Source organism: Sciurus carolinensis, chromosome 4 (genome assembly GCF_902686445.1).
Source record: "Sciurus carolinensis chromosome 4, mSciCar1.2, whole genome shotgun sequence".
In the NCBI taxonomy this organism is placed as follows: Eukaryota; Metazoa; Chordata; class Mammalia; order Rodentia; family Sciuridae; genus Sciurus; species Sciurus carolinensis.
Window position 1 is genome coordinate 4,597,837 of NC_062216.1, and position 27,642 is coordinate 4,625,478.

Sequence of the window (27,642 nt, forward strand, 5' to 3'; positions counted from 1 at the left end):
AAAAAGATAGAAGCATATTCTTTCTTCTCCTAGTTACACAGAATGTTGAAGGCCGGTGCTGTGTCAATTCTCAAAGAACATGGCTTGCTTTCTGGAGCATTCACTCTCCCTCTCCTCTACTGTGAGCTGTGATTTGTTTGCCTTTGTTTCCGTACCAACTATAACATTTATCTCAAGTTAACTCGTGCCAAAACTGAACGATGGCGCACCCTTGCTCCCCCTCTTCAGGCGCCAGGTAGAATTACAGGCAGTAGTCGCAGGAGCAGAGTGCTATGGTCTGAATGTCTGTGTCCCCCCAAAATTCGTAGGCTGAAAAGCTAGCCGCCGTGGTGATGGTGTGGTGGGCTGGGGCGCTGGGAGGTGAACAGGTCAGAGGGTGAGCTCCCCGATGAAGGAGGTCCCAGGGAGCACCCTTGCTGCGCCCACCCATGAGGACAAGCAGGATGGTGCCGCCTCTGAACCAGGAAGCAGGCACCCACCAGAACCAGAATTTGCTGGCACCTTTATCTTGGACTGCCCAGCCTTCATAACTTTGAGAAATAAAGTTATGTTCTTTATAAACTTCCAGGTCTAAGATATTTTGTTATAGACATCCAAATAGACTAGGATACCCAGTGTTTTCAAAGGACGTGTAAACCCATCAACAGCACTTAGTAATTGTTAATATTATGGTACTCATTGCACGGGACTAAAATCAGAAGGTCAAGGTAAGTTCACCCTCTGAAAGTTCATTGAAATGCGCATCAGATGAGGTGAGCTGTCTGCAGAAATCCCTTCACACAACCCAATGTCTCTGTTGGAAGCAGAAAGACAGACACCCAGCAAAGTCCTGACCAGGGAGGTGAGCACTTAGTAGTTTTTGAATCCTGTCCTTTTTCATTTCTTCAGAGGAAAGGTAACTTAAATTCCTAGGCAATAGTTAGCCTGGAGTCTTGAGAAAGGATCAGTAATTTGTCAGGTTGTTTCTGATACTGTTGGGAAGAATGGTATCCCCCTGACGTGCTCAGGAGTTCAGTTCCCTTCCCATGGCTGTTGGGACCCCTCAGTGAGGACACAGGTGTCTGGCCATTCTTCCTTCTTCTCCCATATTCCCACAGGCTTCTGAGCATCATTTTTGGGTACATCAATGTCTATGGAGAAAACACCCTGGTGGGGGTGCTGACCTATGCACTCTGGCCTTGGGCAAGAGGTGGCTCCATCATCAGTTCAAAAGTTAGCCTTCTGGCTCATCGCAGTCTCCCATGAGGACAGGTGAGTCCTGACCCAGACAGTCCTCAGGATTAGAAACCTATAGAGTCGCGAATCCAACCTAGGGACATGGGGACTACACCAGGCTGTACCGCCCAGAAAGCCCCAGGAGCAGCCCATGGTCCTCAGACTGTCCATCTCATATTGGAGGAAATCGAGCTGAGCATATGTGTCAGGCACTGCAATGGCAACTGCAGCGGAAATGTCCACCCACCCTGGCCCCCACGAAGCTCAGAGTCCAGCAAGCAAAGCAGCCTATAAAATGCTCACAAAGCCTAAGGGTTTGGGTAGGATCAGCCAGCAGAGTGAGGATCAGAGTTTACAGGTGAGGAAAGGCACAAATGAAGAGTAACGTGGAAAAGAACCAGGTGCACCCAGGAGAGGAACCAGCTCTGGAGTTCAGTGAGAGAAGAGGAGCAGCCCAGAGCACGCTGGAGAGGCCAGCTAAGCTGGCTGGGTGTGGCCAGCAGGCCACCTTAGCATTCCTGTGATTTGCTCTGGATTCAGGGGGACACCTTGAAGAGACTTCATCCTTGTAAAGTGCACCTACCAGGCTCTTGGCTCAATCTTGGCTGTAAACCTCTAACAGAGAAGCAGAAGGTGAAGATGAGAAGGAGGCAAACTTCCTTTCCTCTTCCCAAGGAGCAGGAGGTGTCTCAGGTGGCAACCCAGCACCCACGAGCCAGCAGGTGACTACACTGTGGAGCAGAATGTATGTTTTGTGACTGAATTAAATACGCCACCTCTTTCCATACTGCCTGCAGCCCCAACCTCCCCACTGTCTGTACACGCTGTGTAAGTCATTTTACGTGCAGGACTGCAGAGGACTTGAGTCCCTAATCAGTCTCAGTCTGCTTCTTGTGCTGTAAAGGACTACCAAAGACTGCGTAATGTTTAATTAACTGAAATTTACTGGCTCATGGTTCTGGAGCCTGGGAAGTCCAAGGTGGAAGGTTGGCCCTTGGCAAGGGCCTGCTTGCTGCATCATCATAGGACAAAGGGGAAAGACTGAGGGAGAGCAAGAGGGGAGGGGCACATCCTTTCCTGAGGAACCCACTCCAACAGTACGGACCTGTTCCCAAGACAACAGCTTCAGTGCACTCAGGAGAGTGAAGCCTCATGACTAGTGACTCCCATCAGGTCACCTCCCAATGCTGGAGATTGTACTTCCGACCTGTGTTTGGGGGACACACCCAAGCTATTGCACAGCCCGTGTTCAGGTTACCAGGCTGTATGAAGCGTTCATCTAATCACACTGAAGGAACCAAGCTGCACAGACACAGGAAGAAGTAATCATGAGCCCTCCTGGGATCTGGAATCCTTTGAGAACAGCAGGCGCTGTCTGGCCTCCCCCAGGAACTATGCGCATGAGCAAGCACACGTGCACACACGTACACTCTCGCACACACTTTAGCTACACAATTCCAGAGAAGCACACGTGACCTAAAACCACTGGAGGACCCAACTAAGAACCTGTGGACATGAGCAGCCACGGTCAGCTGAGAAGCCATAGGAGGCCAGGAGAGGAGACGGATTGACCCAGTGGGACTTTCCCCAAGGAAGAGATGAGAAAGGGAAGCTGTAGCCACGGCCTCTGTTGAGCATTCTCCTTTCACACATGGCCCACGGCTGCCTAGAACTCTTCTGAAAATTCTCCATAAAAAGAAGAGCTCTACAGCTTCAAGGGTTCTCATAAAGACGGTCGAGAAACGTCCAGCCAGCATGACACATTCACGCATTTTCTACACTCAGCCCTCAGATCAGACCCGCTGCTGGAAGGTTCTCAGGGGGAAGAGTAAAGAGCAGAGGCCATCCCAAGGATAAATACACTGCTCTCCTGTCCTGCCATCCACCCTTGTCCACCTCCACCCAGGACGCACATGTCAAAGATGTAACCACCTCAAAATAAGTAAATTGATTTTCAGAACCTGACTCCCTCTTAAGATCTCTAAATCTGACTTCTTCCAGAAGCAAAGGTCCAAGAAATTCTGCAGTTTTCCAATGAATTCTGCCAATGAATCTGTAGCCACCCTACTGCTGCTGAAAATGAGGAACCCATCCAGGGTCAGCTTTTCTCAATGTCACCACCATTAAGTACCACATTTAACTACTGAAAATCGCCCTCTGAGATTCCCAACACAATCTGGACTGCCGAATTTTAAACAAACACATGTAAATTATATCTAAATCAAAAACCCATCCCAGGCAAAGTTGTCACTCACCTCAGAAGACTGAAAATGACACACAAGTGCCCGCACAGTGTGCACAGTTGTGCAGCAACGTGGACATAAGGGCCTTCCCCCGTGTCAGCAACCTGGAACTCTGAACGCTGCACCCGGTTACCACACCTAGCTCCCTCTGTGTACTGCGTGAAGCACCCTGGGAAACGGTTGAGTGGGACACAGCCCTCGTCTGAAGTGCTCACCAAGGAAGGAAGCAAAGGCGCTGCACCCCTCCGCCCACCACCAAGCTCCTCACCAAGGTAAACGTTTCCCTCCTACGCCTCTTGGGATTTTCCCTGGGCAGAAAAGACTCACAATGGGCCATCTGTCACTGGAGACTTCACTAGAGAACACATTTTCAGGAGAGTGAAAATTTTCAGAAATGACTTCCAAGCCCTTGGCATGGAGCCTTGGAACCAGAAGATCTTACAGAGCAGACTTTGGAGCAGAGAACAAGAAGAACGTGTCAGCAAAGACCCTGCTGAGGAAAGACTGGTGTCCTGCCTCCAGATGGAGGACCTCAGACACGTTGAACGTGGAGTATCTCAGAGGCTAGCAAGCGTACTTGCAAAGCAAGGTTCCAAGTTAAGATGCCAGCCAGCTCCAGAGCTCTGGGCTCACGGTGGGCCAGAACATCAAGGAGGAAGGGTGTGCAGGAGGAAAGCAGCTCAGGACGTGGCGATCAGGAAGCAGAGACAGCTCTACCACCAGGGACAAAATATAAACCCCAATGCATACTCCTAGTGACCCACCTCCTCCAGCCACACCCTACCTGCCCACCAGTTAATCCATTCAAGTGGATTAATGTGCTGATTAGGTTAAGGATCACATAACCCAATCACTTCACCTATGAAAACTGTTGCATTATCTTACATATGAGCTTTTGCGGGACACCGCATATCTAAACCATAACAGGAAGTAACAACAACTAATACGCAGAGAATGGGAGAGAAAGTGGGAATAAAGATTCCTATCCTCCAACTTTAGGGGATGGGGTGGGCAATAGTCCTGAAGATTATAAAGAAAGAGTGGGATGGAGGATCGGGGGGAAACTTGAAGTGCTCACAGACAGGCGTGGGCGCCTTACTTTGACAGTTATGCTTTCCTTTGCAGGAATGATTAGGAAAGTCGCACCACATGAGCGCACTAGGGCAGCTCGACAGCCACCATCTTTGAAGTTGGCCCTATCCCGTTAGAAGCCCGGCCTGCCTCCATGCTCACCGGCAGCAGGCACAGGCTCTGTGGTGAATGGGGAGTGAAAGGCCCTTCTGGAACAGCCTGGCTGGCAGGTCTCAGGCCCCATCCCCCTAAGGAGTTGAGCGGGGCAGCCTGCACACCCCAGTCTGGGCCCTCCCAAGGTCGGGGTTCACTCCACTCATCTCACCACCACCGCTGCTCACTGAGGCTCTTCCCAGTCCAGTGTGGAATTGGGTGGCTGGGACCCCAGCTGTAGGGGAGACACAAGCAGCCCTATCCCACGAACACAGCGGGTTCTCCTCCTTCCCGTTTCTCTTCTCACAAATACTGTCCTACTGCAAGTACCAATGAATAGGGTGTTGGAAAATCACTCAGCCAAGGACGGTCCCTGCATGGCCAAGTATGGAATGGATACTGGGCAGCCCCAGGGCAGCGCAGCAGGGCCTGGGTCCCAGGGCTCTCCCCTCCTGCCTCCTGGTACCATCCGGTGTGACTGGCACCCAGCAAGGCCCAGCTCACCTGAACCGTGGATCAGGATTAATGGCAGAAGCAAATACCTCACTTAGATCCTTGTTTTATTCAGAGAGTAGCTGTCTTAAGTCGACAGGAATTACATCAAAAAGAATGTCTTCCTCCTCAAGGACGTCTTCCTTCACTCCCGTGTTTAGGAAAACAACTGGAACAATTCAGTTTCAAATAAAAAGTGAAGAGACTTCTTTCCCAAGGTTGGAAGATAAAAAGAAAATAAAATGATATGGGTTTGCTACTTTAAAAATGCTCTAAAGGTCAGCGATACAGTTTTGAACACTATCAGAAAATTCAGCATGACACTAAATCACCATGGAATCCTAGCGGGGGCTTATTCTCCACGCCATACCTGGGCAGTGCACAGCCACGGAGGGGCTGGGCGCACGAGAAAGGATGCTCACCAGGCTTCTCTCTGGGTTGGTGGTCGTATTCTAGTGCCTCTCCAAACCCCCTCTTCAGTGGGGACCTCTTCAGTGGTCCCCGTGGACGAGGCACATCCTCTCTGTCTTGTCCCTCAGTCAATGGGAAATCGTTAGGTGTTGGGATTCTTTGTCCAAAAGTGCGATTTCTTCCAAACAGCTGGAGAAGGAGAAGAAAAACAAAGATCCAGCAGCAAGTATCTAAAAATTTGACTTTCAGGGACCCGCCACCCATTTGCCCCCAATTCCCTGTGGATTAAAGTTGTGACATTTTTCCAAAGAGTGGAATGAAGCCATCAAACTCTCACATCATTCTCAAAGAAAGTCATCTGTCTGATACACTGTTGAACAAAAACATCATCTCTGTTTTCTTGTAAAAACTTGTGAAACCCGGGTCTGGTCGAGAGGACGGAGCAGAGAGCACGTGCCACGTGAACCTCCAGACCCTCCTCCGGCTAGGCACAAAGTTCAAAGGATCTCCAGGATGTCTGTTCAGAGGGAGGGTTCCCAGGCTGAGCGGCCTCCGAGTTCACCCCCGTGGAGTGTGTTTCACCCCACGGTCACCATGGAAACCTGTCCTGAAGGCTCCTGACATACGTTCAGAAGACTGGGTTTCCTCTGTGTGCCTGGCGCGTTCACCCTTCGCGCACTTGGGAGGAGACTTGCTTCCTCCGTGTCTGGAGGTGTTCCTCGCGGGGACTCAACCCTCTTCGCCTCCTGGGTGGGTATCGACCCCGACCTGGAGCTTCCACCTAGCGGTTGGTTGGTGGAACCCACCGCAGACTGGGTGGGCGAGGCGGGACTCCGCACACACCTGGGCCTCCAGCTCGTCTCCTTCACAGATGTGGTCAGAGCAAAATTTCTATACCACCCAAATCCCCAAATTTCCACAACCAAAGGAGGAGCCAAGGTTTCCCCTCTGCTCGCTGACCCCATGTAGAGACTACTCAGTCAGCTCCCCGGGTCCTTTCTGGCTTCAGTTCCTTTGGAGGTTATTCAGGACCCTCAGAGGTTGATCAAGCCTCTCGTCCACCTGCTTAGGCCTCTGTGGGGAAGGCAGGTGGGCTACCTCTAATGGGCCCGGGTCCTACCTGGTCAGGCGGCTGCTCCCAGCTCCCTAGCCCTGGTTCCCGCTCCTCTTGGCTGGGTTCTGTTGTGCTCTGCGGACAGCAGCTCCGTGCAGGGTCTCACCTCGCCTACAGAGATTGGGAGAAGACAGGCATGCTCAGGCCAGCCCGGGACCCAAGGCTCAGTCCAGGAAGGAGGCTGTGCGGCTGAGGCCACCCCAAGGCCTTTGCTTTTCTGCTGTCTTCTCTCCATTGAGCAGACATGAGGACAGATCATGGAGCATCTTATGAAGCCGCGTTCCAACACTGCACTTGAACTTGAGGCCCAAGTCAGGCGGAACACGTCCGGGGCATCATTCCCGTAACCTGGAAAGGTGCGGCGTGCCCTGAGCTTCCCAACTTTTGTGCGCTCATGGAGTTAGTGTCTGAGCGTCTGAAAGTTTTCTCAACAGGAAAATGCTTTCTAATCGCCAACCTGTGTTTGGTAACATACCAAAACAACTTCACAGAGTCACCGGTTGCTGCCACTCCTGACGGCCTGAAATGGTAAAGATTTTCTATCTCATCAAATAAAAAGAGAGGAAAGAGCCGGGGTCCCCATGGAATCAGATGACCCACTGAGACAAATCCAGATGCTTCCCAGACTCAAGTCCTGATCAGCCCTTTCGATGCTGCGTGTCACTTACAAGAATTTTCACTGCTGCTCAAGATACTGTTTTATTTTTACTTAAAGTGATAACTTTTTATGAGTTTGCAGACCACCAATCCCAATGGTTTGAGAAATACCATTGAAGATACAAACACAATTTTCAATTAATTGGTAAACACCCTGTTTATCTTTTTCCTGTCTTCTTCTTGTTAATTTCTCATAGCTCTTCAAGTTATGAGGAAAGATGTGTTTCACATCACATCCTTAGCACTTGTCAAGGATCAAACAGCACCACATATAACGTAACATTCCCATAAGAAATCATGGTCGTGTGGTGTCTAAGACACATTTTGTCCAAACATGAAAGGTCAGAGAAAAAAGGGACGGTCCCTTTGGGAGAGATTTGGTGAGTGTTGAAGACAGGTGACACCTTCCAAACCAAGACGTTTCATACCTGGAAAGTTTTCAAGGAAAGAAGAAACCATGTGTGCTCACACAGAAAAGAACTGGAAGATTTCTGATGAGCCCGAGAGTGGAGGCATAAGAAGAGGAGGGCAAACAAAAGTAAACAATCTGAGCTAGTTGAGGCACAAAGGACACATTTATAAGGACTGGGGGTATCTCAGAGAGTCCCATGAAAGAGATTCTGCCAGGATGCAGGAATGTACGGAAGCTAACTGGCTACTATGTGCAGTTACTGAAGTCGTACACTGCACAAGCACCTGGTCGTTGCCTAGGGAGCAACTAGGGTGGGGCAGGGAGAGTGTCCTGCCCTCTTGCACACGGCCACATTCACCTGTGTCAGTGGTTATCACCGGGGCAATTTTTTTCCCAGGAGACACTTGCCAGCGTCTGGACGCAGTTTTGAACATAGATTTCGATTGTCACCATAGTGACCACTGTTGCCGAATGCTAGGAACAGGGACGCTGCCATAAACACGAGTCAGCCTCCACCACAAGGAATGACCAGCCAGATGCCTGAAGTTCTGGCCAAGAACCTCCAACCTGGAGGGAATGGCATTTTCTAACTCCCAGCAGGGCGCAGCCCAGTGGGCTGACGGAGTGCCGCTTCCTGGAGGGGACCCTTACTCTAATCCACAGGAAGAGCCCGTGGGCCCCGTGCTCAGTCCACCTTGGACCCTCATTGAGATCCATTGGAATTTCTGGAGATAAAACCCACCTGATCCGAGGCTTAGCAAGGGCCTTCCAGAGCCCTGGCCCCTCTTCCCACCGCAGGGGTGCAAGAGGCTAGATGCAAGGGCAAACGGTCCAGGGTGTGCCACCGAGATGCCCTGGGGCGACCCCTCGTGAAGAGCTGCTGACCACAGGCCGTGTCCCCTGAGCTGGGGGTCAAGAGCACCACAGGCCCCCCCACTCGGGCAGCAGCCTCTTCCGAAGACGCGGCTCTCCTGGCCCAGGAGAGGGGAGGTGGGAGGAACAGCCTGGAACTGCCTGGCTTGTAGGCAGAAGAGCTCTGGACGAGCCCAGCGGTCGTCTCCGGCGGGAAACCACAGCTCAGGAGGGCAGGGCAGGGCCGAGGTTCACTTTGTGGCTTTGACACAGACGAGGCTGAGCACAGAAGAGGGTGTGGCGGAGCCAATCCACTTGACACACGAGTCCGCGGGCTCCTAGGCAAAGCCCTGCGCTCTGAGCAAAGCCCACCAGGAGGAGCCGAGCGCGGACGAGGCCTTGGCCCTTCTGCACCATCTGCTCTGAGCACAGGCTTCGCCGTGTGAACAGTGAAGGCAAGTCGGCCATTCAACGTCAGAGCCTCACCTCCCTCTGCGAGGACGTCCTCCTTCAGAACACTGGGCCTCCTGGCCGGGGCCTCTCCTTGCCTCCCTTGAGCACAGTCCCCAACAGCAGCGTTAGGTGCAAAGCATGGAGCCTGAGGAAACATGCAAAGCAGAGCCACCAGGTTCCGTGCCAGACACGGGCCCTTCGAGGTCGGTCTTCAGGTTGTGGCTGCCACGCTGCCGGCACACGGGGTACTTCTTAAGGGGGGGGAGCAGGGAAGGAGGCGGGTGGATGGCACAGGGCAGAGCAGCCAGGCTCCCAGGTCCAGAGCTGCCCCAGGCCGGGAGGACAGGCTGCACGCTCTACCTCCAGCGGTCCAGGCACCCGCCACCCAGGAGGGAGAAGGGTCCAGGTGGTTCTGCAGCCAACTGACCCTGGAAGAGGCGAGAGCCTGTGCACTGGTCACCCCAGCACCAGTGGCAAGGAGACATCACCGCAGGGAACAGGACAGCACATCCCCACACCTGCCACACCTGCTCAGTCTCCCCGAGGTGCCTACCTTTATAATGCCCAGAAGGCTGAGCGAGGTCTCACGCCCAGGCGCTCATTCACCCTGCCGGGATTTAGGGCTGCTGGGCACCCCGTCCAGCACTGTTATCCATGGAGCAGACTCCATTCAGGGCCACGGTGTCGACTGTCCCCAAGGCCTTAGTCACGGGCTGCCATCAGAGGCCACCAGGAAACCAACTAATTCCCTAGGCTTCAGGACCCCAGGGAGTCCAAGGTCAAGGCACTGGCAAACCTGTGCCGGGCTTTTAGATGGCCATCTTCTCACCACGTCCAGTTGCTGTGGGGGCAGAGAAAAGCACGGGACAGGGGGCCTCTGCTTTCTCCTGGGACAAGACGAGGACTGGGCAGAGCTGCAGAGACAGGTGGCCCGCTGACTCCGGTTGCTGCCCCTCCTGGCGTCTACACCTGCTGTCCTCTGATGCCCTGCTCTGCTCCAGCTGTTTTCCCCTTAGGAGAACTTGTTCCACTCAAAGATCAGGTTCAAGTCAGAGGAGTTGTGCCCTCTCCCCGGGTCTTGAGCACATGCCGTAGCCGCAACTCCTGGGCAACCATACCCACAGCCCTCCGGCGTATCTGCTCTGGGCTGCTGAGGGGAGGCTCCCTGAGCCAGGGGCCACGGACTCCTGAAGCCCCCGCCATACCCAGTGTAATGCAAAGCCGATCTCCTGCCCCTTCTGTTGCACCACAACCTAACTTGCCAGTCTGAAAGTTGCTCCGCCAGCCCCTTACGCTGCAGGAATTTCCGGCCTACGCTACAGCCATTTCCTGCTTCCCACGTTACAGCCTAGCTTGTCCGTCTGAACATGCTAGCTAGCTATTGTTTCATCAGCCAGCTTGCAAGTATTCTCCTCCGCTATTGGTTCCTTCCAGCCCGGGAGATTCAATATCTGGGAGAAGCGTCTGCGCCATCTTTCTCTTTCCCTTCTTTTCCAACCCCGGAGCGGATGCACTAGTCATCCACCTAATAAAGTCTCTTGCATGAGGTCCTGTGTCCATCGTGGATTTTTGGGAGCTATTGTTGAGCCGCAACTGAGACAGGGTGTCCAGAGCGCCGGTTCCATCGGAAGGGCTGGAGCTACCAGGGGTCCCGAGCTGAGCTGCATTTTTCCTTACACCCAGCAGCTCTGCCAGTGGAAATGGGGTGACCACAGAGTAAGTGAAAGTCCAGGAAAAAACAAAATCCCCCTGGAGGGAGACCCTAGCCTTGAGGAGAAGTGCGGAGTCTCCGAGGGAGACCTTAGCCTTGAGCACTCAGATTGCTCCCTAAACTGTGGTCCCAGTCCTGCCTGTGAGAGGAAGAAGCAAATGTCACAAGAGACACAGAAGGCCACCAAGGAGAACTGCGCTGCCAAAAGACCAGATGGGTCCTCAGAAGCATGCGGCAGTGTCAGGCCCTGCCTCGGTCTCTCGGAGGTCAGTGCTACCAGTGTGAAGAGATCAGGTGTGAGTGTGGCGTGGGTGTCACGGTGCCCTGCTTGAGCCCGAGGGTAGGGACAGAGCTCCCCTCCAGCTCTCTGTCTTGCTCCGCGGTGAGGCATATACAGGGTTTGCAAGAACTGACTTGTTGGGGTTCGTAGCTAATTACAGGGTGCCATTTGATGTTTCAATACCTGTCTATGTTGTGCAGTGTTTCAATCAGGTCAAACAGATCTGTGTCCTCAAAACGTGTCATTTCTTTATGGAGAAGGCAAGATCCTTCCGTTTGGCCCCTGTGCTTATCCACAGTCACCTGCTGTGCACCTGCACACCAGGACCTTCCTCCCAGCTGCCTGAGACTCTGTACCTTTGATCAGCCCCTCCCGAACCCCCATCCCACTCTCCTCTGCCTCTGGTGACCGCTCTTCTACTTAAAAGAATTGAGCTTTAAAGTAAAATTTCCATTACAAAAGTCCAGATTCCAGTGGGTTCAAGTCCTAGTCTTTGAAGATGCGGCTCATTAAGCATTTCAACCATGTTCGGTAGTTCCTTGCATTGTCTTCTTCTCAGTACATCAATTTTTGTCTCTAATTATATTGATTTTAGCAAATTGCCGTGTCTGTCTGAGCTGATTTTCAAATATGAACAGCAACAGCTTTCAATGAAAAGGAAAAACAAGCGACGTCCTCCTTTAAGGCAGAGCATCCCCGACCCTTCGGCAGGAGAAAACAGGCCTTAGGAGGGAAGCAAGAGCTGCCTGATGAAATGATGGGATTCTGCAAAATAAACAGCCGCTCCAATTCCAGGCAATCATAGCTGCACCCCTTAAGTGTTCGTTATTCTTCTTGCCTGAAAACTAGGTAAAAATCAAGGGTTGAATCTATATTTACAATTTCAAGTTTATGCCTCAGAGGGTGATCAGGCGACAAATCAAAAACTAAGCGATGTTTTAAAATCAAACTATTGAGTGCTTTCATCAGCCACGGAGAACAGCCAACCGCTCATCTGCCGAAAACACCAGCTTTCCCTTTTAAGAGCAGAATGCATGTCCGCCTAGCTTCGCTGCTGCCTCCAAGTTCTCTGCTTCCCACACTTGCCTCCGGGTGAACCCTCCCTCCAGCCAGGACCACCTTTCCTGCGGCCAGCATCATGGAGACACCCCCGGCGTGCCTCCCGCCATTCAGTCCTTTTTAAATATTCTGCGAACATCTAGCATCACACCTTTGCCAGGCGCTGTGCAAGGAGCTCAGGATTGGGCTGCGGGACAGGCATGGTTCCCACCACCGTCTCCTGAACCTGGCACATGCCGTTTCCCTCTGGGACGCTCCCAGTCTGCTGGCCACACAGACCAGAGACCTGCCAGGCACCTGGGCCTCCTTTCTCCTGCTGAGTCCCAGCAGTAGTCAAAGGCCAAGTGCGACCTCCACAGGACAGCCCTGAGGCCCATGGCCTCCCACCCCAGCTCAGGGCTCCCTTGCTGAGTCTCTGCTTGTCTTCCTCCATCACCTTAAGAGATGGATGCCTGTCGAACGGGGAGAAGATGGCGAGGTCTCGAGCTGCAAGCTGGACCCCACTGACAGAGCACACGCCTTTTGTAATCGTGCCGGCTTCTGAGTCAGACAAAGAGGAAGAGGAGGACTTAGCCACCATCTCCCTCATGAAGCACCTCACACTCCATTGGCCAAGGCCAGTCAGTGGCACTTCCTACCTGGAAGCTGGGCAAGGAGAGGAGGCGAGTGACGTGATCCTGCCAAGCGTCGGGGAAGAGAACTGCAGTATTTAGAGGCCAGTACTGGAGCCACCATGGACATCTGCTGGGCACTGGCCTCTACCGAGGACTGATCCCCCCTGACTGAACACTGGTCCACTTGAGGAATCTCACACTCTTCAGAGCAGGACAGTCTACCAGGAAATGACACCTGATTCCACAGTTTGGCCCAATATCCCCATCACCTGTGATCACCTACCCTGCCCAGGGCAATGTCCAGTTTCCAGGTCACCACTCAGAGAAGTCAGGTTAATGACCAAGCCACAGATTTTGGAGGAGTGAGTCCACTCCACACTCTCCAGCAGAGGAACTTGGCCTTGGCCTTCTTACTGAATGTAGCATGGTAGGACTGTGCTGTCACTGGGCTGTTGTAAGAACTAGTGGATAAACATACCCACACCAGCACCGTCCTGCCCGTGGAAAGCGCCACACAAGCACCTGCCCTCTAGTTACTATCCCCCTCGTACCAGGTCAGCCTGCAACACTGCCTATGAGCTTGAGTTAAACTGAATTAAGTGCCGGAAGATTATTTTCTGTAGTCACTACTGCAGCAATAGAGAGGTAGTCATTAACTGTCAGTTCTCTGGAAAATGAGACACTGCCCTAGGATAATAACAACACCTGCCTACCTACTATGTGCCCACCCCACGGTTTTAGAATAAGTGTCTCTGGAAATGCATTATTCTACACAGGTCCACATACATTTCCACCGCATGCTTAAAAGTCTTTTACCCCCACTTATGAGAGGTAAGATTCTGAGCAACAGAATTCTATTCAGTTCTATTCAAACTGAAGATGAGATGCAGATTCAAGGTTTAGGGGCAGAAGTTTAAGAATAAACTGAGAACTGTATGACAAAATGCTCTCAGGACCTAAAGAATGTGTAGAACAACCAAAAGTTCACTGCGTATACATTGCCAAATATCTTAAGTCATCCTCAAGAATTTCACTGGACTCTGAGTAGAAATCCTACAGCGGCAAACTTCTAAATTTAAGATACCTGCAGGGTCCTGCTCTTCGTAAGAGTCACTGAGCCCACCACCATCTTCTCCTGGGCTGAGCGTCAGTCTTAACTCCTGGGAAGGTCATCACGAGGTTCTGGTAGAGGAGGAAGAGTGAGAGTGGAGAGAAGCCCCTCACCGGAGTAGGAAGCCCAGAGGGAGCAGTGAGGGTCCACACAGCAGGGCGACCCCATTGTCCACACTTGAGAAACTTGTTAACGTATGCAGGTGGGAGCGTGGCCACAGGAATTTACGATGGCGGACTGAGGCACAATCCTGTCTGAAGGCATCCTGGAAACTTTCTGCTGTTGCACACTGATCTTCATCTAATATTGATACAATTTCAATTGTCCATATGAAAAATGAGATCTTAGGTAGATGGGGACAGCACCTCCCAACCCAAACACCCTTCTAGGCCACCAAGTCACCAGGGCCACAGCGAAGCCAGGCTCACCTTGGCCACTACCAGGCTTCATGACTTTGCCATCTTTTCAAAGTTAGAGAAAATTCACAAAATATCCCCAAATGTTCCATAAGCCCCTGATTCCCTAGATTATAAATTGCTATACCTTGTCCCATTTGCCTCTCCATTCTCCCCACACTAAGTTGGATACATCAAGACATGGAGGGCTTCTGAAGATATTCTCAGAATGAAGACATTCTATATAACAAATTCTCTAGACAACAAAGACATTCTCTCTTCTGTGTATAACAATCCTTGAAATCAGAAAATGCCTATATATATGTAAATATATATAGGTAAATATAACATACATACAGTATGTATATACCTGTATAAATGTGTGTATACGTGTACATACGACATATACATATGTAACACATATGTATATGTTTTTCACACACTTACATATACACATGATGTGTGTGTGTGTGTGCATGCACAGGGCTTCCCTTAGGTCCCTGGTAGAGGTGAGGCCCCTCACAGGCTGGGTCCTGTGTTGACTGACTCCAAGAGATCTGATGCTAAGTCTGCTCCCCTGCAGTCCCTGTCCATTGACCACTGAAACAGCAGCCGAGTTTGGGTGCTCAGTCATCCCTCAGTATCAGGGGAATTGGTTCCAGGATCCCAACAGACACCAAACCTGTGGAAGCTCAAGTCCCCTAATAAAATGGCATAGTGTTAGCACATGACTTACGAACCTCCTCTCGCATATTAAACCACCACCACACTACTTATAATACCTAATACAACATAAATACAATGCAAACAGTTGTTATGCCATTTTGTTCAGGAAATAATGACGAGGAAAAACCCACACAGGTCCAGCACAGGTGCGATTTTTCTGACTCTTTTCAATCTGCAGTTGATGGGATCTGCAGAGACAAACCCATGGAGATGGAGGCCAACTCTGTGAGAAATATGTCATCTCCCAGATTCTTATTAATCTGACATAAAAATCCACAGCCCTCTGTCCTTCTGTCTTTTCCTAAAGTCAGTTGTACCATCCTAGAAGTAGATACCTTGCTTAGCTTTAGTCAACAGACATCCTTAGCCTTTTCTCAGGCACAGTTTTATAGCACTTCCATTTTCTGGGCTATGGAACCTGCCCTGGCACACACAAATACACACACACACACACACGCACACTCATATACTCACGCACACACATACACACACACTTATATACTCATACACACACATACTTACACACACACTCATACAATACCCCACACACACTCATATACTAATATACACATACTTAAACACATATGCACTTACACACATATCCCCCACTCATATATTCCTGCACACACATACTTACATACATACACACTTACACATACACTCATATACTCATGCACACATACCCACACACTCATATACTCATGCACACACTTACACACACTTTCACACACACACCCCACACACTGACATATTCATGCACACACACTTATACACACACTTGTACCCCCAAATATACTCATATACTCGTGCACATGCACACTTACACACTCACACTCCCCACACACTCATATACTCATGCACACACACTCACACACTCACATATTCATGCACACACACTTATACACATACTCATACCCCCAAATACACTCATATACTCATGCACACTTACACACATCCACACTTACACACACACACTCCCCACACACTCACATATTCATGTGCACCCACACACTCACACACATACGCACACACAAGCACACACTCCCATATTCATGCACACACACTCACACACTCACTCACTCACACTTGTCCCCTCAGCAGCTCACTGATGCCCACAGCACCTCTCCTTTCCCCCTAGGAGGCCCTTCCCTGACATCAGATTCCATTCTCAGCATGGACCTGAGAAAACTCCCGCAGGTACCTGTCCCTGTGAGCCTGGACAGCAGTGCCTCCACTCCACCGGCTGCTTCCCATCAGCCTAAGGAAAGCTGTGCTTCCTCCATCTTAAGAGTAGTGAGACCTTCCACTCAGCATCTCAGTAGGCGTCTAACCAGCATCTCAGATTCAGCGTGTAAGCTGAGACCCCCATCTCACTCTCCCCACCAGCAGTGCTTCTGAGAGTCTCCCCGTCAGTGTACAGCAAATCCACTGCTCAAAAACAAAAGGTCTTGATGAAACCCGGAGCCTCGCAACTCCCTCCACTCTCACCCGATGCTCAGTCCATCCAGAGGTCCCGCTGGCTCTGGTCTGAAGGCACGTCCAGACTCTGAAGCCCCAGCAGCCCCTCGTGTGTCTGATCCAGCACAGACCTAGACACGCACACACAGACCTGTCCCTGCTCTGCCCCGGCCGTGCAGACCCTGTGAGGCTAGGAATGCAAACAGTCCTGTGCAAACCCTCTGCCCAGAATCTTTCCAGGGCTTCCATCTCACCCAGAATTAAAGTCAAAATTCTCACGGAAACTTCCAGGTCCTTCCCAATCCGCAACCCCCTCCTTAACTCCTTTGGAGTCCCCCTGCCCTGCTGTGTATGAGGCAGCATACGGGGGGCACGACGGATCCCCATTCCCTGTTGTTCTCTGAACAGGGAACTCCTCTGAATGCTCTGTGCTCCCACCTCAGACAGTCGATGGTAGGCACTGCATGCACATGACCTTGACTTCCTCCTCAGCGTCCTTCTCATTTTGCTTCTGCCTCTTCAGCTGGAAAACTAATAATAATTATAGGGAAGGCAAACTTGCTAACACCCTCTTTCCTTTTGTGGGAAAAGTCCAGAAAAACGGTCACACAAAACCTATGAAAGACGATGAAACACAACTTGGTATCCAAGGGTTGATGCAAGAACTGAAATGACTCAGCCTGTGCAAAGGGGTTTCCTGTGCATGACCCTCGCCCTCCAGGGAGGTGGCTGCACTGGGACACGGCCCTACTGCACTTACTCGACTGTCTTCTGAAGAGCTAAGATGCATGTTACCAGTGGTGGCAGCCACCCATGGTGATAACACGTGCCCAGTCTCAGCAATACACAAACGTGGCCAATGCCAGCAAACCAGGAGGAGCCTGGCCAGCCCACAGGACGTGATCACACTTGGAGCGTCTTCAGAGAATGGTTCTGAGGTTCAATCAGTCAAATGTTCAGCATGAGTCATGAACTTGTACCAAGTTGGGTGAGCTCCTGATCCTCGGCAGACTCCTTTGGCCCTGATTGCCAATAATGGAATCTCAGCAGTGCTTCAAACCTTGAGAAGGTCACTCCTCTTTCACAGAGTTCAGCTTGTACCAAAAAGTGAGCCTGGCAGAGGGGGAGAGGTGTCCTGACTGACTTCTTGCAAAACGCTGCGGGGATCATCTAACCAGGCTGAACGGGGCAGAGCGTGTCCCGGACTCTCACGTCTGCCAGCAAGACTTCTGTACAATGTGGAACTGGAGATCGCCTGGGGAGCGCTACAGAGCACGTCTTAGTCATGCTTCCCGTGATCAAAGACACTGGGCAACACTGTTCATCACCCTGGAACACAGGAAGTCAACCAGGGGACAAAAACCAAGCTGAAACTGCTGGGGTGAAAGCAGGCTCTGCCCTGGCCGGCAGGCCGAGGCACCTGATGAACCGCGTTCCTTCATGAAATGAGAAGAGGTCTCAAAAGGGAAATGAGCCAAGAAGTCCTCAAAGTGGTTCTCCTGGAAAGTGGTGTGATATACTGGAAGTCCTCGCCACCCTGCGACTCTGCCCGTGCACCATGTCTGTGATCTGTCAACAGCAAGCCTCACGCTTCTTGTACCTGGAAAACACGATTGAGCATCATCCGTAATGCGTTTCGTAGGGGCTTGAGAGGGGAAATCACTGGTGTGATTTACTCCATCGGAATTCACAGCAGTTCCCTATACATTTAACTATATACAAAGTTTAAACTGTCTTTTAAAACCATACATAAAACCCAGACGAATCATAGAACCACAGCAGGAGTGGAGGTCTCATGTGCTCACAGGGTCCAGCAGGGAAAGCTAATGCATCTCTAGGGACTGGGTCCGGGTGAGCCCAGAGTGCCCAGACTGTCTTGTGGGCTACAGAAGGCACCCTGCCCTGCCCAGGATGCCTGCGGAGCGAGAGTGAGTCCCCACCCGGCAGTGAGGCCCTCGGATCTGCTCTCCCATGTGTAAAGTGTGGTCCCCAGCTTGGCGCTGCCAGGAGGAGATGGAGACTTTGGAGGTGGTAGAAACTCTCAGGGGGGCTTGTGGAGCGTCTGACTCTCACTCTTTCTCCGCTTCCCAGCTATGCAGTGAACGGCTTTACTCCAGCCTGGGCCTCCTCCATGAAAACTTGCCCAAAGCAATGGGCCAGCTGTTCGTGGACTGGACCCTCCAACCTGTGAGGCAAAATCAATCTTCTGTCGGCCGAGACCTCAGGCCGTTACGGTACTGACAGAGGCCCTGAAGACACCGGGGGTCAGGCCAAGTGCAAGGCCAGGGATTTCGGGGATGACAGCAGACAGGACAGTGTGTTCCTCCCATGCAGGAACTAGGACACAAATTCTTAAAAAGGAAAAAAAACCAAAACTCCCATATAGGAAAAAAAAAAATGTATCTCTATGGCTCAAGTCAGCCTGCTAGACTTCAATATGTAATTTCCCATCACGTTTAAAAGATAAATGTTCACCCCAAAAGGAAAAGGTTGGTATGTGAACAAATATTTTATCTTATGTAGAATGACAAAGTATTCCATTTTTAGGTGATAAATAGCACGGTTACATAAATATGTAATATAACATTTACTGTGGGGTGAAGATCCTGGTATTTCAAAAAACAAAATGGAAAAATACACACTAATGAAATCTTACACTGCGACTCTGTCTCAGATCGTGTCTGGACCTGCTGCCAGGAGCCTCCACCCGTGCCTCTGAGGGCTTCATTCCCACTGGTGGTCCTAGGGCAGAGTGCCCAGGACCATCACATGTGACTGGCATGTGGTCCACAGAAGGCGCTCATCTCGCCCTGCCCAGGATGCCTGCAGATCCAGGCCAGTTCCGACACAGCAGTGAGGCCCTGGGCTCTACTCTCCAAACAGAGAGGAATCTGCCCTCTTGCCCTGGAGTCCTTCCCTACGGAGTGCACATCAGAGCTCTGAGTGTCCTCTGAAGTCCCCACTCCAACCTTGGGTATGAGGACAGCACAGGCCAACCCTTCCCCATGCAAAGAGCACCCTCCCCAAAGAAGTCACTCACTAGATTCCTCTCCAAAATCCTCTTTAGATGCAGGCACCTTTAGGTCCTTGACGTAGCTAAGGAGTTGAGGGACAGGTGCCCGTGGCTCCTGTTCAACGTCGATGGAAACATCAGAGGAGCATAAATGGGGGGATTCTGCAGGATACCTGGCCAGTGTTCCCCAAGATGAATCAGGCCATGGCTAATGCAGAAAGCCGATCCCCTGCTGTAGACTGAACAGAACTAAGAAAACACCACCACCTCATGCAATGTGTTCTTCTGGAGTGAATCCTGAATGGCCAAAGGACATCAGCGTGAAGCGCCAGTGATGCCGCCTTGGTCTTGACACAGGCGCCATGGGACTCCTTGATGTGGACATAAAGGGACCTGGGTGAGCTGTGCAGGGGAATGACCTGTATTGCTTTAGTATTTTGTTGCAAATAGAAATTTTGCTCAAAACCAGAGTTTTTGTTTTAAAAAGAAGAAAAGAAAATTTTTAAATGAGAATTATAAGTAAAGGAGTGGGAGCTTTACTCTGAGATGTCAAAGGACAGCTCCAAGACCCAGGGGCTCTGCCAGGTCCAGCTTTAGGATTGGCTGCTGTGTCCTTCCATGAGGGACAGCATGTGTGGACAGTCTAGCAGGCATTTAGTGCCTACCTGGCTTTTGCTATGCATCACCACTTTCCTTGTTCCTGAAAAGGAAGAAATTGCAAGGTAGGTCTCAGCTCCCATGCCCAAAGGCAGGGAACTTTCCAACAGGTTACGGTTTGAATTTTTAATGTCCTCCCAAAAGCCAGTGTGTTAAGCAGTGTAGGGATGTTTAGAGGTCAAATGCAGATTTGAATCTCGGGGGATACTTCATGTCAAAACCATTACCTGCCCCTTGTATAAAATGGTGTAGTGTTTACATGTAACCTATAAGCACCCTCCTTCTACACTTTAATCAAGTCTAGATCACAAATAACTCCTAATATAACAGAAGTGTGTGGAAACAGTATCTATATTGCTTAGGAGTAATGTCAAGGGGAAAAGTCTGTAATGTTTGTACGTTCAGACATTTTTTCCAAATATTTTTGATCCAAAGTTTGCTGAATCCTCTGCTGTGGAACCCACAAACACAGAGAGCCAACTGTACCCCTTGAGAGGTCCTCTCAAGAAATTAAGGGACATACAAGAGGACACTTAATGTTTTTTCAAGTTATCCCATGTGTTGCACAAAGAATAGGACCAATTATCGAACATCTTCTAAGATCTTCATGACAGTCATACAAGCTATTTGTAGTGTCATTTGCATAAGAGGCTCTGAGTTTGGTCAACTTAAGAGAAAGTCAAAGAATCAGTTTCTGAACAAAGCTCTTGAGTTTCCTGTAAGGTCAAATGCCTCCACCTCAAATAAAGACCTAGAGATCGAAGCAAGAGGAACGAAGACACAGGCAAAATTGCCCAAGCAGACAAGTGAAGGCCGACAGTGTAAAAACGTCATGACAAAAGAGTCCACCAAGGGAGGTTAGGTCAGCTGCAGTTGACTTTCTACCCAGTACTCCCTTTCTCCACCTTCCCCTGTTGTATTTTTATTTTCATATCTGTCCTTTGGCTTACAGCCAGTCATTTTTCTTATTCAAGGATTAGTTCATCCTTATGTTTTGTGCCAGGGACCAATGATAAAGTCACATAAATTTTGCAATAAATTTCCTATTTCCACACATCCTATTTTCATATGAACTGTCAAGCTTAAACAAAACAGCCCTAAGAGTCCCTCCAGCTGCACTGAGCTTCACACAGGCTTCTTCCTGCGGGAGGCCCCAGGCCTCCCTCTCTTCACAGCATTTACTTTAGAAAACTTGACATTGTAAGCTCTTTCTCTGCTCCTTTGAGATGCAAATCTTCTCCCCGCCTCTAGCCAGGTTTACAGACCAGAACTGTCTTTCTCAGGGGCCTTTAGCCATCTCCTGAAATGTAGTCATCCCTAAAGGCAGGGTCTAGGCAGGGTCTAGGTAGGGTCTAGGCAGGGTCTAGGCAGGGTCTAGGCAGGGTCGGTTAGCAAAGCAGACCCTGCCTCCCGCTGACTCCTCTCTTCTAACTCACTTCACCACTTGCAAATTCTCCCCAATTGCAGCAGAGTTGACTTCCAACTCTCTTCTATCTACTACTTTGTCCCCCAAATTGCAGTATTTTTGAATGGCGTTTACCTTGCCTGTTTACCTCCTTCTGGTATAACTGTTGCTGAAAAACTAAGGAAATCTAGATGCCATGAGCCATCTCCAAATAATAGGAGGGGTCTGTGCCTTGATGCTGGAGGAACCACAGATGTGCAAGTGCCCCTTGGCTCTGCACATGTGTAAGGTGGCAACAGTCACATTGGTTTACACCAATGTTCCATCCATCAGTCATTTCTTATGACAACTTCTAAAATTCTCATCATGACTAATTTCAATTCATTTGGGAAATAGACTGACTCACATTAAATCCCTATCAAGTTTATTTTCAAGTCACAATATACGCCAGACACCTTAAGGCGTCTTGCGAGTAAATTTACACCACATGCTGCCAGAGCAGGTAGGAGATGGCATAATTGCATGAGTAACTTGGAGGAAGAAAGAAAAAGTGCATGGATTGCAACTAGGACTAAGCAAAGTCAGAAAGTGACAAAGAACAGTATCAGAAATCCAGAGGAAAATAATCAAGTAAAGGGAAGGGGGAATAGGTAGATCAAGGGATATGGTGACATATAAAACTTAGATCAAACTTCCCACCCACCCTCCAAAAAAATCATCCCTTTATAGACAAAAAAGCAAATGCCAAAGAAAGAGTAGGTTGTGAAAGGGGAAATACTAGGGAACGACATTGACCAAATTATATTGTTATATTTTGTGCAGGTACAATAGGTAAAGATGAATCTGTGCAATTATGATGCACCAATAAAAATATGGAAAAAAATCAAAATCCCCACACAAAAACATGAAAGCATAGGTAGCTTGGTTCTTTATAGGAATAGGAGTGCCCTCCTTCAATGGATCTTCCATTTCCAAAACACACTGCTGTACTGCGTAAAGCAAAAGGTAGAAAGGAAACCCGGGGAGGGAGGAGAAATGGGGGTTGCTGTGGTTCAGATCAGAGGCCTCCCCAGAAAGCTCATTTCTGTGTGAGATGACACAGGAATGCTCAGAAGGGACAGGTGTAGAGTATGAGGGCTGCAACCTAATCAGGGGACTTCGCGACTTGATAGGTTAATAATTAAAAAGATCGCTGTACTTGGCGGGGAGGTGGGTCACTGGGGGTGTGCCTTTGGGTTTATACTTTGTCCCTGATGAATGGAGCTCTCTCTGCTTCCTTTTTGCCATGTCCTGAGCTACTTTCCTCTGCCACACTCTTCTGCCATGATATTCTGCTTCATCTCAAGCCCAGAGCTGTGGAGTCAGCTGACCATGGACTGAACCTCTGAAACCATGAGCCAACATCAACTTTTCCTCGGCCAAGTTGTCTTGTCAGATCTTTTGGTCCCAGTAACAAAAAGCTGACTAAAACAATGGTTATTCCCCTAAGGTGACTAGGAAGTTAGGGACAAGGCCAGAGCAGAAAATCAGGGCTCCTGATTCACCCTCAATGCTTCACTTTGTGACCCCAGACCCTTGATGCCAACAGAGCTAATTACTGAGCATGGTAATTATATTCTCCCTCCCTAACTTTCCCCAGCAATTTCAATTACATAAGGTGTTGTTCCTTCAATTCAATCTCTCGCTGATAATAAATAAAACTCTCAATAATCCAGTTGAGGTAAGATGTAATCTCATCCCCTTTGACTTCAAGAGCCCTGGAGAGTTCACCTTCCCCCAGTGCTCTCCAGCAGGAGGATACTTCTGTGCAAAGAGTACTGTGGCTTCCCACTTCTGATCTTGTCCCTGGGGTGCCTCTGAATGAATCCACAGCCTTTGGGTTTCGGTTCATTGTCATCATTTTAAAATGCATCTATTACTTGCAGATTCCTGAGTCAAGGTATAATGAAAAACTCAATTCAATTTAAGAGCAAAAGAATAAAATTCCCCCAGAAGATGGGTTGGGATGATAGGCGGTACAGGATTGAAGGGAGATTGAAAAGGGTCCCAGAGGTGCAGAAGATTAAAAACAGGGAAGTTTAGTGTGAAGAGATCTGCAAAACCCAGACAGGGCATTGGAAGAGGATTTCACAGAACACCTGACTTCCTCAATTCCAGTGGTGCCAACCGGGACTGTGGCCCTTCCTGACCTTGACTGTCGTTGTGGGGAAAAGGTGAGTTCTGAAGTTGCCATAGCAACCTTCCTTTTCAGACTGTGCCTCTCATTTTCCTCAAATCATCTTCTGTGAGCTGCTTATCTCCTCCTCTTTATCAAGTTGCTGGCTCCCCTTCAATTATTTTTTAAATTTGAGTTAAAGTCCCAGCTGTATTGTTAAGAGTTCTATACACATTAGTAAAATAAAATCACTTCCTGCCATAAACCAGTGGCTCCTGGCGATGAGCTTTATTAAATAACTGCCATTGGAAGCTCATTTTAATTGTGAGTTAGTGTCCTTGAGTGGAGTGTGTGAGAGAGAAAGGATGTGGGAGAGGAGGAGTCTGTCCCAGGGCCCGTTTATGTGAACAGACTTGCCCTCCACTGTTGCACTGAGTCTGTCTCCGTTTTGAGGTTCCACAAATCCTTCCTGTTGCATTGATCACCTCAGGGGCTTCAGGAGGGGAAGTAGGAAGGAGGAGGTGGCCCCAGCAGGGTAGGGCTTCCCGGTGGCCTTTGGTGGGTGGTCCTGCCCACTCCCCCTGGCCGCCCGCTACACACGCCTTCCTCTGCCAGGGATGTGTTCAAGGAGACACTGCAAGAGAAGGCCCCGCCCCTGTGAGCCACCGTGATTCAGTTCCATGTTTCCACTGCCCTCGAGACTTATTTCAGAGTGCCCCCTTCAGGGACAGCCCCCTGCAGCCCGTGAGGCCTGGGTGTGAGCCGTCAGCTTCCTACATGAGGGAGGTTTGTCTATGAAGAAGTTCCCGACGTTCAGGATTTTTTTCTCCATCCATGTTTGTTCACTGGTTTTAAATGCTGGTAAAGAAGCTGCTACTGACAGTGAATTAAAACCGCCTTCATTTCATTCCTTCCCGAGCCTTGTTTACCCCAAGCCTCAATTGATTGTTTTGCTCAGTGTGTTTAGATTTTTTTTATTATGTTAGGTGGTAAAAGCACAAAGAGAAATGTGGATCAATGCTCAAGCTCTTTGGGTGATTCAAGTTCCGTAGCATATTTTACGTAAGATAACACATGTCATATGTGCATGTGATACATGTCTGTACATGCATATGTGGACTTGAACACACGTGGAAGATCTGAGAACACTTCGGTAGACTTGAAGCCCTTTTTGCACAGCCATCGTGGGAAGACTTGGGATCTTTGAAGAACTGTACCCACGACTGAGTAATCTGAAGCTCTAGGTGTCAAGTCAGCTCTGATGTGCATACATAATGTTTTCTTGTGGATCTTCTACTAATGTAGGCATAACTTGTCTTTGTCATTTATAGGTTTTAGGGTCTGAAAAAAGTCACAAACTTTCAAAAGCATGGGGTCCATCTCTCTATAAATAAAGATGTCACCAATATCCAGGCTTCGCTAGGCGATCAGGAACGACGTATGTGCCTGGCACCAGGGAAGTTCCAGGAAGCAAGCTGTGACGGGAGCAGACCCACAGGCCGCGCCAGGCTGGCAGGACTCCTGCCTAAGCAATGCTCCCGGGAGGAGCAGAGCCTCAGCTCCTCCACCTTCCTCTGAGCCCAGCAGCCTGCATGGAAGGGGAGAGCCAGATCCACAAGCCCGCCTCCCTCAGTCTGAGTGTGGACCTGTCTGTCTACAGACCACTAGAGGAAGAAGAAAGGGCAACCTTTGAACCTGGCTCTTAGGGGTTAAACCACATAAACCACATTGCATAAACCACAAAGCTAGTTAGTGGCAGAGCGGGCAGCCATGCCCAGCAGATAGGCCTGGTGGCCAGACCCTGGGGGAGATCAGATCCTGACTGGGGACCCTAGACCCCCACCTCTCGCCCTGCCCCATGTGACCTTGTCCTCTCCAAGGTCCTTCTGCAGAGACTGCTGGGACAACAGAAGGCCCTATGTCGGAGTTCATTCTTGTGCCATGATTTGGGAGGTCAAGGGGTGGGCCCTTCCTCGGGACCACTCACCTAGAGCATGCCTTCCCCTCTGCTTGGCTCCTGCCTGTCCACCTCCTGGCTCACTCCCTTCCTCCCCCCAGGACATGGGCGTGAAGACATGACCTGCCTCTGTGCACCAAGATTCTGTGTGCATCACACCAACTCCTTGGTAAGACGTCGGCAAGGCATCTGCTCCAGCGGTGCCCCTGAGGTTTAGCTTTCCTCTTAACTCCTGATTACCTGTGAGCTGTCCGTGAGGAGGCCCATCAACAGGAAGTGCCCTGCAGCTGCTGAGAATCTTAGCCACGTGACATCCACTGATCTTTAGCTGACCAAAATGCTCTGAGCAGAAAGGAAGGGCGAATTGCAAGCTCTGGCCTGGGGCGTCCCATAAATAAGACAAAGGGCACAATCAAGATCACTTTGCCACACAACAGGAAAAACTGGCCTTAAGTCAGATTACAGAAGAACGACTTCCTCAGCCAGTAGCCTCCCTCACTCCCCAGTTCTCCCCAGGCCGTTCAGTTCCAAAGGAGAAAAGGAAAGCTTCCAGAAAGCAGCGGAGCTCCTGGAGGGCAGAGGCTCCAGCGACGCTCTCAGTGAAGAAGTGGACCCCGGGGAGCTGGTTTCCAGGGCCGGCCACCGCCTCACTGATGAGCAGGCACGGTGGGAAGGCAGAGTGCACTCAGTCCACATGGCCTGCTGCCCCACATCTTCATCCAGTTACTGTCCCCCACCGTCCTCCCTGCGGCTTTTCACATTTGAACTTCCCACTGGCAGATGCACTAGGTACGGAAGGAGGAAGAGCACCCACCCCTTTAATAGTATTTGATGTCCAACTGGTCTACCTACAGGAGTGTTCATCCGTGCTGGAGTCTTTCCAAAGTTCTCAAAGCCATTTTAGAAGACATCCTTCCTGCTGGCCTTTCTGTGTACCCTGGCCAGTTCCTCCAGCTGGCATTGTGTTTGTTTGCTAGGGCTGCCATAGCAAACTACCACAGACTGAGCACTTGACCAGACCTGGGCTGCCTCCGTTCTGGAGACTGGAAGTCTAAGGATAGTGCATAGCACGCTGGTGTCTCCAGACCACTGTTTATTTGTTTTTTTTTTTTCCTTTGGGTACCAGGTATTGAATGAGAGAGGATTAACCACTGAGTCACATCCCCAGCCCTTTTATATTTTATTTTTGAGACAGGATCTCACTGAGTTGTTGAGGCTGGCTTTGAACTCGCAATCCTCCAGGCTCTGTCTCCAGAGCCACTGGTACTCTGTTCCTAGCTTGCAGAGGCTGTGTTCTCGCTGTGTCCTCGTGTGACCTTTCCTCTGCACACTCCTGGTGTCTCTTCCTCCTTCATAAGGCCTACAATTCAGGCTCCACCTCCAAGACCTCACCTAACCCTAGTCCCCTCTTTCTAGGTCCTCTGTCTGAATGCAGTCATGTTCTGAGGGGTTGGGTGAGGGCTGCATTCCTGAATCCGAGGAGGGCACAATCCAGAGCACAGGGTTCTACAGCACGGTCCATTCCACACCAAGAGGGGACCTGACCCATCCCTGTGCCTCTGCTCTTATTTGCCTGGGAGAAGCTTAGGGCAGGTGAGGGTGGACGGGTGCATCTTGAAGTACAGTCACTGCTGTGATGGGAAAGGAGCCTGGGTCTTGGGAGACCTGCTGACTGGAGCACAGGCCACGTGGAGACATTGCTGTGACTTCGGGACTTTCTCCTGCTGCCACATGAAGATGAGAGAAGCATTATCAATTTGGAGGTTTCATGTGAGCAACCCAAAAGCTTAATGAGGGAAATGAAATGATCATTAGAAACAGAGAGAGACTCAAGAGCACATTTAACTTGTAACTGGAGGCAGAGAACTTTTGATAATTACCACGTGAACTTGGTAGAGTCGCTGTCTTTACAGGAGTCTCAAGTCAGCCCACTAGCGGATGTGATGCGTGGGCTGTCTGTCACAGACACTGCAACGAACAGAAGCAAGCACCGCATCCCCATCCTGCCGAGCGTTTCTGCTTAGCTTG

At 50.1% G+C, this 27,642-nt stretch overlaps 1 long non-coding RNA gene across 7 annotated transcripts in view; it reads right to left on the reverse strand.

Moving 5' to 3' along the window:
• LOC124983197 (uncharacterized) overlaps positions 1-3,601 on the reverse strand; it is a 65,630-nt gene extending 62,029 nt beyond the window's left edge. For 5 of the 7 annotated variants that reach the window (XR_007108368.1, XR_007108365.1, XR_007108369.1 and 2 more), the window contains exons 1-2: positions 3,471-3,601; positions 1,799-1,946 (exon numbers count right to left, since the gene is read on the reverse strand). This is a non-coding gene — a long non-coding RNA (uncharacterized LOC124983197). The remainder of the gene's footprint in view (positions 1-1,798; positions 1,947-3,470) is intronic. The other 2 variants (XR_007108370.1, XR_007108371.1) reach the window with 1 other exon arrangement.
• Between the last annotated feature and the right edge of the window lie 24,041 nt (positions 3,602-27,642).